General features: G+C 50.1%; 1 long non-coding RNA gene across 1 annotated transcript; it reads right to left on the bottom strand.

Annotated features, from left to right (window-relative positions):
* Positions 1 to 336: 336 nt before the first annotated feature.
* LOC141148346 (uncharacterized) lies at positions 337 to 10,053 on the bottom strand. Its single transcript, XR_012245193.1, has 2 exons — positions 9,958 to 10,053; positions 337 to 1,032 (listed from the first exon to the last, which is right to left on the bottom strand). It is a non-coding gene; the product is annotated as an uncharacterized lncRNA (long non-coding RNA).
* Positions 10,054 to 10,289: the final 236 nt, after the last annotated feature.

The raw sequence follows: 10,289 nt of genomic DNA, 5'->3' as shown, positions 1-10,289 counted from the left end.
CAAGTGACAATCCGCATCTGAAGGCAGATAACATGGCAAGTGACACACTCAGGGCTCCCACTGATTCTGCATTATGGTGAGTTGAACGATTTAATTTTATATAACAATGTAATAGAAATAATGCGCTTCAACCAGCCTGACACCATATCAACCATGGTGCCGTGCTGACGGAAGTACTAACACCAGCTATTGCCCCGATACATTGCCCGCAAAAAAACGTATTTTCTGACAGTGCCCCTCCTGAGACTAGACTCTGGATCCGCCCCTGTCTCACCTGTGATAAATACTGACCAACACTTGATCAATCTAACTCTCCCCTGAAGTAGAAAACACACAGTGGTTTATATACAATTTATTTTTAAAAACCTGTAATAAAAGGTTAAAATCAAGACTCCTCAGACCGGGCCACGTTTTTCCAATTTTCTGCCGTCCAGTTTTGGTCAGCCTGTGCGGACTGCAGACTCAGTTTCCTGTTCTTGGCTGCCAGGTGTGGTCTTTTGGTGTAGCCCATCTGCTTCAAGGCCCGACGTGTTGTGCGCTCAGAGATGGTATTCTGCCTACCTTGGTTGTACCGAGTGGTTATTTCCGTGACTGTTGCCTTCCTATCACCTTGAATCAGTTTGTCAATTCTCCTCTGACCTTTGACATCAACAAGGCATTTTCGTCCACACAACCTCCGCGCACTGGATATTTTCTCTTTTTCGGACCATTCTCTATAAACCCGAGAGACAGTGGTGCGTGAAAATCCCAGTAGTTCGGCGGTTTCTGAAACGCTCAGACCAGCCTGTCTGGCGCCAACCACCATGCCACGTTCAAGGTCACTTAAATCCCCTTTCTTCCCCATTCTGATGCTCGGGTTTAAACTTCACTAAGTCTTCTTCACCACGTCTAGATGCCTAAATACATTCAGTTGCTGCCATGTGATTGGCTGATTAGCAATTTGTGTTACCAAGCACTTGAACAGGTGTACCTAATAAAGGGTCCGGTGAGTGTATATAGCTTACCCTTGGGATTATTCTGGCTGTGAGTAATCTGAAAAAGAAAATAGAAAAGAAAATGTTACTGTTGGAAGGTCGGCATAATAAACCAAAAAAATCATCTTCTCTCCGTCCCTCCTCATCATCCGAACCCGGCAATGCCTGCTCAGGTTTCAACAGTAAGAACTTTACATCCCTTAATGTGTTCAAAAACTTGAGTGGTTCTGATGACTTTTCATCTTGGCAAACAATCCGAAGACTCATCCGTTCCTCTAAAGACACTTTCACACGATCTGTCCGATTAGATCCACCTGTCAGTTTTTGAGGCGGACCTGATCAGACCTTGAAGCCTCCTATAGAGCGATGTCCGCTGACGCCCGCCGCTAGGGTTGCACCCATACCACTTTTCTAAGACCGAACACAAGTACCGATACTTCCCCCCCCCCCCAAGTACTCTCCGATACCGATTACCCATACTTTTTTTTAATGTCAAGTGACGGTTTTCAAAGCACAATACAGACTAACAATATCTTTTTTTATAATTATGAAGACTGAAGGGCACTGATTTGCAGCACTGACAGGTGACACTGACTGATGGGCACGGATTCGCGGCACCGATATGTGGTACTTACTGATGGGCATTGATATGCGGCACTGATGGCTGGCACTGATGGGCACTGATAGGTAGGCAGTGTTGCTGAAATGCAGCACTGATAATTGCTGGCAGCCTGGCATGATAAAATTAAATCGATAAAGAGTAGAGTAAACAAGAGGCCATCTTGATACACCCTGCACTCGACCTCAGTAAACCTAGTCAGAATGCAGCAGCGGACATCTTGTTACACCCAGTCCATATAGTTAGTAGAGCTGCACGATTAAAAAAAAAAAATACTTTAATGAAAAAAAAAAAAAAAAAAAACTAACCAGTAAAGTTAGCCCAATTTTTTTTGTATAATGTGAAAGAACGTTGCGAGAATCGTGATCTTTTTATTCCAAGCAAAAAAAAATCGTGATTCTCATTTTGGCCAGAATCGTGCAGCTCTAATAGTTAGTGAACTATATGGGCTGGGTGTAACAAGATGTCCACTGCCGCCTTGTGACTGCAGGCTTACTGAGGCCCAGTGCAGGCATAGTTGCCAACAGTCCCGATTTTCCCGGGACAATCCCGATTTTGGGACCCTCGTCCCGATTGGAGGCTGTCCCGAATCGTGATTTTCCATAAGGAAAATCGGGAATGTTGTTTTTTGTTTTTGGAGCAGCGGGCTCCAGCAAAATGGCGGCCGGCGCCGCCGCTCTATCTTCCCCCTAGTGTTGAGTGGAGAGAGGAAGGGGGCTCGATCTGTGCAGCCAATTGAGCGGCTTCTTTAACTGCACGGCCCCTCCCCTCTCCACTGAAGCAAGCAGAAGACACGGCACCGTCGCTGTGTCTTGCCAAAAGTTCCCCAGCCCCGTACTGCGCAAGCGCTGCGCCTGCGCAGTACAGGGGGTCCTTCATTGCGGAGGGGAACTTTCTTGGCAGAACACCGGCCGCTCCTGCACTGAGCGGGGGGCTGCACTAATTGAGGGGGGCTGCACTAATAGAGGGGGGGCTGCACTAATAGAGGGGGGGCTGCACTAATAGAGGGGGGTTATACAGACTCTGGCGGGGGCACCTGATGCAAGGACGGACTCTGCCGGGGGCACCTGATGCAAGGACGGACTCTGCCGGGGGCACCTGATGCAAGAACAGACTCTGCTGGTGGCACCTGATGCAAGAACAGACTCTGCTGTTGGCAGGCGACGTGGCTAGTGACACGCTCAGGGATCCCACTGATTCGGCATTATGGTAAGTTGAATGATTTAATTTTATATTACAATGTAATAATAGAAATAATGCGCTTCAATCATCCTGACACCATAACAACCATGGTGCCGGGATGATTGAAGCGTTAACACCAGGTGTTTGGAGTATCTTTATCTGCTGATTGTTAAACTTTCTAGAATACACATATTTCCATTGTGTAGGATCTGGGGCTGCTGTCCCGTCATTTCCCTCTTCCCCCCTTTCCTTCTCCCCCTTTCCCTCTCCCCCTTTCCCTCTCCCCCTTTCCCTCTCCCCCTTTCCCTCTCCATCCCTCATTCATCTCAGACTCTAACCACACCCTCTTGAGCCACGCCCATTTAAGCCACGCCCACTTTTCACAGTGGACCGTGTGACGCGCTTATAATTTTTGCAAAGCCACGCCTACAAACGCATGCCCCGCCCCCTAATTATTGTACAGCTCCGCCTACAGCCAAAAAAGTGTCCCACATATTTTTTTTGCAATGTTGGCAACTATGGTGCAGGGTGTGCGACGATCGAGCGTTGCGGTGTACAGTCTCTGAATGGAGACTCGGGCCGTCACTTCTGTTAACGATTCTGACGGCCCCGGTCACCAATTCTGATGGGCGGCACATGCGGCTGCGACCCACATCCCTGCCCCATAAGCTTCCCTTCCGCTGCAAGGACTCACTCTCACTGTGCCAGGACTTGAGCTCTGCTCCGCCTTCTCCGTCCACTGACTTCTGGGAGACTCGGCATGTAAAAGGTATCGGGTGAAGCATCGGGAGCATTTGCCTGAGTACAAGTACTTGGGCAAATACTCAGTAACGGCATCGGTGCAACCCTATCCGCCGCCATCCAATCTGATCCTGCCTGCAAAAACCAGATGGATCTTGGTCCTACTTCCCATCCATTCGAGGGAATTTGATGGACAGGAGGTCCGTTTCCATCCGATTTCCCCATAGAGGAGAGCAGGACTGTCCGTGTCCGCTCTGCTACCCGTCACCCGCCTGCTCAGCGAGGATCAGAGCAGAAATCAGCCGCTGAGCAAGTGGAATCCGCTACACGGAGGAGCTTGTATGAAAGGGGCCTTATAGACGGAGAAGTCCTCTGTGCTTAGTCTATAGACAGCTGTGCCATAAATTAGAGCAGACAGATCCAGGAATGTGTAGTCAGAGCCGCGACCGAAATGGAACGTTTCAGGGAAAACCGTACTATTATAAGACTTCCTGTTCCAAGAAGGCTCCTCGCCATAACCTGTTCTACTGTCTCATGGTGTTCCAAACCCTACTCCATATGAAGTCATGGTTTCCATGCACTGATGACTAAAGCATGGAAGGACTGTGTGCTATTTGGGATAATTGGCTGTATAGTAGGGATCGACCGATACCGTTTTCTCAGTGCCAATAAAATAGCGATATTTCGGCAACCTCTCAGGTCGACAGCCGATATTGTCTGCCGATATTCTGTACATTAAAAAAAAGTTACATTTTTTTTATCACTGTTATTGCTGTCACAAGGATTGTAAACATCCCTTGTGACAGTAATAGGCAGTAGGGTTGTCCCGATACCGATACTAGTATCGGTACCGATACCGAGCATTTGCCCAAGTACTTGTACTCGGGCAAATGCTTCCGATGCTTCCGCGGATACCTGGAAGTCATCGGTGATCGGCGCGTGGGGGAGTTACAAGATTCTCCCCCCGCGGCTTTCAGCGGCTTTAGTGACATACAGCAGTGATCGCTCACCGCTGACTGTCACTGCATCCTCCTCCATGCCCCCTCCTTTCCTCTGTCCCCCTCCGCTGTCCCCTTCCCTTCCGCCGTTCCTCTCTCCTTCTCTGTCCCCCTCCGCTGTCCCCTCCCATCTGCTATCCCCCTCTCCTTCTCTGTCCCCTCCGTTCTGCTGTGCCTCTCCGCTGTCCCCCTCCGTTCCCCTTTACTTTTCTGTCCCCCTCCGCTGTCCCCTCCGTTCTGCTGTGCCTCTCCGCTGTGCCTCTCCGCTGTCCCCTTCCGCTGTCCCCTCCGTTCTGCTATCCCCCTCTCCTTCTCTGTCCCCTCCGTTCTGCTGTGCCTCTCCGCTGTCCCCCTCCGTTCCGCCGTTCCCCTTTCCTTTTCTGTCCCCCTCCGCTGTCCCCTCCGTTCTGCTGTGCCTCTCCGCTGTCCCCCTCCGTTCCGCCGTTCCCCTTTCCTTTTCTGTCCCCCTCCGCTGTCCCCTCCGTTCTGCTGTGCCTCTCCACTGTCCCCCTCCGTTCCGCCGTTCCCCTTTCCTTTTCTGTCCCCCTCCGCTGTCCCCTCCGTTCTGCTGTGCCTCTCCACTGTCCCCCTCCGTTCCGCCGTTCCCCTTTCCTTTTCTGTCCCCCTCCGCTGTCCCCTCCGTTCTGCTGTGCCTCTCCACTGTCCCCCTCCGTTCCGCCGTTCCCCTTTCCTTTTCTGTCCCCCTCCGCTGTCCCCTCCGTTCTGCTGTGCCTCTCCGCTGTCCCCCTCCGTTCCGCCGTTCCCCTTTCCTTTTCTGTCCCCCTCCGCTGTCCCCTCCGTTCTGCTGTGCCTCTCCACTGTCCCCCTCCGTTCCGCCGTTCCCCTTTCCTTTTCTGTCCCCCTCCGCTGTCCCCTCCGTTCTGCTGTGCCTCTCCACTGTCCCCCTCCGTTCCGCCGTTCCCCTTTCCTTTTCTGTCCCCCTCCGCTGTCCCCTCCGTTTTGCTGTGCCTCTCCGCTGTCCCCTCTGTTCCGCCGTTCCCCTTTCCTTTTCTGTCCCCCGCCGTTCCGCCGTTCCCCTTTCCTTTTCTGTCCCCCTCCGCTGTCCCCTCCGTTCTGCTGTGCCTCTCCGCTGTCCCCTCCGTTCTGCTGTGCCTCTCCACTGTCCCCTCCGTTCCCCTCTCCTTCTCTGTCCCCCTCCGTTCTGCCGTCCTCCTCCTCCTTCCTTTGTGAATAGACAGAGTCAGCTGACTCTGTCCATTCACATAACTGAAACATTGTAATCTCCTGTGATTACAATGTGTCAGTTTATGAATGGAGAGAAGCCGCTGTCTTCTCTCCATTCATTCTCAGTGCAGCTGAGGCTGCAGAGAAAGGGACTGGGGAATCTCTATCCTCTGTCTCTTTCTCTGTCTCAAGGGGGAGATATCAGAGGTCTGTTAAGACCCCTGATATCTCACCAAAGCCCCCCAACAGGGCGGATTAAAAAAAAAAAAAAAAAAAACATATTGCAATAAAGAATAAAAAAAAATTATTGTAAAAAATAAAAATTGTAAATAAAAAAAAACAAACACACACACATACACCGTTCACCCCCCCCCCCCCCCCCCCCCCCCAAAAAAGAAAGCACTGTCACGTGACATTAAAAAAAAAGTATCAGTAATCGGTATCGGCGAGTACTTGAAAAAAAGTATCGGTACTTGTACTCGGTCCTAAAAAAGTGGTATCGGGACAACCCTAATAGGCAGTGACAGGTACTCTTTATGGAGGGATCAGGGATCTATAAGACCCCTCCTCTGCACTTGAAAGTATTCAAAACATCAAGATCAGCGTTTTTGAATACTTTCTATTTTTAAAAACTGGCACCTTTAGAGATGCCAGTAATCCAGGAAGTAGTGACATCGCTTCCGGATTACTAGATGCTGATGCTTCATTCGGTCCTCTTTATGGAGAGATGAGGGGTCTCTCCATAAACCTACCATAGACCCCTCATCTCTCCTCCAGGCTGAAAAGCATCAGGACAAAAAAGAAAATGAACGATCTGACGATTTCCAGCTGCGTAAACGGCTTTGTTTACATCAGGTGGCGCGGACGTGACGTCATAACGTCGCGCCCTGGCCTCCCGACAGTCATAGAGATTGCCGGGGACCATCTGTCCCACGGAAATCGATATGTTTTCCTTCCGGCGGATTCCTTTTTTTGAGTCCCCGATCCCACGGGAGAGCCCAGGGAGCACCGGAGGGTGATGGGAGCGTCCACTCTCGCCAGTAAGAAGGATCAAGCGGCCACTATGATCGTTCTTGTGGTGCCCCCCCCCCCCCCTCACTTAGACCAGACTTTCTGCTGCAGCGCCAGCACTCCTCTTTCCTCACCCAGGCCAGAGACACTGCGCTCAATTCCATGTCCGTTGGGACCTGGCAGAGACCTTTGGTGTACCAGCAATGTCTTGTGCGGGAAGATCCAGGCTAGGATCACACTGAGGTGGAGGGGGGTGTGTGCCGCTTCTGCGTAGGCATTAATATTTAATGGTATCCCCCCCCTCCTGAAGAGCAACGCGTTTTGCTGCGGGTGCACTAGGGTGATTTATTTTACTCCCGCAATTGTGAGAATCTACAGAAATCAAAATCTCTCATTTCATACCGGCCATGTACACAAGCTACAAATGTATAGATTTAATCCTTCCACTATTGACCACTTGCGGACCGCGCTATAGACGAATGACGGCTACGACGCGACCGGCTAGTCCTGGGAGGCCTCTAAGAAAGTCTGGACAGCCGCACTCCAAAGATATTTGCCTTTATTCAATAAGGTGTCATCCAAAGTTCAGGTCACAGCAAAGTGGAATAAAGCTTACGCGTTTCGCACTACAAGGAGTGCTTAGTCATAGTGACTAAGCACTCCTTGTGCAAAACACGTAAGCTTTGTTCCACTCTGCTGTGACCTGTACTTTGGATGACACCTTATTGAATAAAGGCAAATATCTTTGGAGTGCGGCTGTCCAGAATTTCTTTGATGTCTAACTACCACAGCATTGCCAGCACCTGGACTTCTAGACTGAAGGAGATGCCTTTTACTTTGATCTGACCCACCTGGAGCGGTGATACCCTCTCTCTACTTAGTCCTGGGAGGCCGTCACATGATGTCCTCCTGTGATCACATGCAGGTGGTGCGCTCTGAGACTGAAGTGTCCTCTGGCCACGGCTGAGCCACAGATTGAGGTAAAGAGCCAATCAGCGGCTCTTTACGTGATCAGCTGTGTCCAATGAGAGCTGATAACGCATGTAAACACAAGGCGGTTATCGGCATTTCTTTCCTCTCGCTGACAACACGAGGAGAAGAGAGCCGATAACTTCTCTAAAAGGGAAATCTACACTGATCATCAGGGCAAGGATCATCAGTGCAGCCCCAATAGTGCCCCACCAGTGCTGCCAATCTCTGCCAGCCAGCTTCGCTGCCTATCGGTGCCCACCAGTGCTGCCAATCTCTGCCCGCCAGCTTCCCCGTCTATCGGTGCCCACCAGTGCTGCCAATCTCTGCCTGCCAGCGCAAGAGAAAAATTACCTGTTTTCAAAATTTTATAACAAAGACATTTTTGGTCTTCATTTAGCAAAAAAAAAAAAAAACCCCCAGTGGAAATTAAGAAAGCTCTATTTGAGTGCAAAAAAATCCTTCATTTGGGGTACAGTGTAGCACGACCGCGCAATTGTCATTCAAAGAGCGACAGTGGTTAAGCATTATTCCAATTTAACTACTTGCTGACCAGTCGCCGCTGCCGATATACGACGACAGGTCGGCTCTATTGTGCAAATCGCCGTGCCGGTACGGCGGTTCCTTTAAGAGCTATAGTGGGCACCCACGGCGGCGATGTGTGTGTGGCCGACCACCCGCGATCGCTGCTCAGAGGCGCCGAACGGGGGGGGGGGGTGTCGATCTATCAATGTAAACAAACAGATCCCTGTTCTGACAGGGGAGGAGAGAGAGATCTGCTGTTCCTGGTGATCAGGAACAGCAGATCTCTCTGTACTCCCAGTCATTGCCCTCCCCCCCACAGAAACACCTCCCTAGGGAACACATTTAGACCCCTTTCACACTGAAGGCATTTTGCAGGCGCTATAGCGTTAGAAATAGCGCCTGCAATCCGCCCTAAAACAGCTGCTCCATTGTGAAAGCCCAGAGGGCTTTCACACTGGGGCAGTGCGCTGGCAGGATGTCAGGAAAAGTCCTGCCAGCGGCTTCTTTGGAGCAGTGAAGGAGCGGTGTGTTTACCGCTCCTCCCTATTGAAATCAATGGGGCAGCGCTGGGATACCGCCGGCAAAATACCGCTATTGCGGCGCATTGCGTGCAGTTTTAACCCTTTCTCGGCCACGATAAAAGTGCCCCCCCCTCCCCCTAGCGGCCGAAATGCGCTGCTAATCCGGCGGTAAAAAATAGCGGTGTTTTATCGCTGACGCTATGGGCGGCTCGGTGTGAAAGGGGTCTTAACCCCTTGGTCACCCCCTCGTGTTAACCCCCTTCCCTGCCAGTGACATTTATACAGTAACCAGTGGCTATTTTTATAGCACCGATCGCTGTATGATTGTCACCGCTCCCAAAATAGCGTCAAAAGTGTCTGATCTGTCCGCCGCAATGTCGCAGTCCTGATAAAAATCGCTGATCACCGCCATTACTAGTACAAAAAAAAAAGCCATAAATCTATCTCCTATTTTGTAGACGCTATAACGTTTGCGCAAACCAACCAATATACGCTTATTGCGATTTTTTTACCAAAAATATATAGAATACATATCGGCCTAAAATGATAAAGAAATTTGGGGTTTTTTCACATTGTTTGGGGGACATTTATTATAGCAAAAAGTAAAAAATATATATATATATTTTTTTTCAATATCGTCAGTCTGTTTTCGTTTACAGCGCAAAAAATAAAAACCGCAGAGGTGATCAAATACCACCAAAAGAAAGCTCTATTTGTGGGGAAAAAATTATAGAAAAATATTTGAGTACAGTAATGCATGACCGCGCAATTTTCATTCAAAGAGTTGAGAGCGCTAAAAAGTAAAAATTGGCTTGGGCAGGAAGGGGGTGAAAGTGTCCGGTATTGAAGGGGTTAAGCATTATTCCATTTAAAAAAAAAAAAAAAAATCATAAAACTTTATTAGAGGAGTGAGCACTCATTCTGCTCCTGAGCAATTTCCACAATCAATGTGAACCAATCACCACCCTCCAATGTCATCCATAGAAAACCCCCCTAGAGAGGCCAAATCTGCCTGGTAACAGCCACAGCCAATCAATAATCCCGCCGCATCCCCTCGGTAACTAGCCCCGCCCCACACACACTGAAGAACGACTGCGACGTCCATAGCAGAAAACAAAGCGGGTATAACCCGCAATGGTCATTACCACGGAGCGAAATCACAGCGCCATATAAGGGGAGGGAGCGGGGCACAGGGCGCCCCCCTCAGGAATGGGCCGGCCCGGAGTACCTACTGTTGATGAAACACAAATCTCTCTCTTCCCGAAGATTCACCGCGCTGCTATGACTGGGGGGGCGGGGCCATACCGCTCTTTATCAGCCTTCGGATCATACCATTCCGGGGGAGGGGGGCGCACTTCTGTATAGAATACTGCACCCACCACCACACACACTGCTGAGATATAAATTATTAACTACTTGCCCTCCAGAAGCTTTAACTACTTCAGCCCCGGAAGGTTTCCCCCCACCCCTTCATGACCTAGGCCATTTTTTGCGATACGGCACTGCGTCGCTTTAACTGACAATTGCGCAGTCGTGCGACGCTGTACACAAATAAAAATTGACG

The sequence above is a fragment of the Aquarana catesbeiana genome, linkage group LG06 (assembly GCF_042186555.1).
Source record: "Aquarana catesbeiana isolate 2022-GZ linkage group LG06, ASM4218655v1, whole genome shotgun sequence".
Classification (NCBI taxonomy): domain Eukaryota; kingdom Metazoa; phylum Chordata; class Amphibia; order Anura; family Ranidae; genus Aquarana; species Aquarana catesbeiana.
Note: the sequence above shows the minus strand (reverse complement) of the source record. Positions and strands in the feature narration are given on the sequence as shown.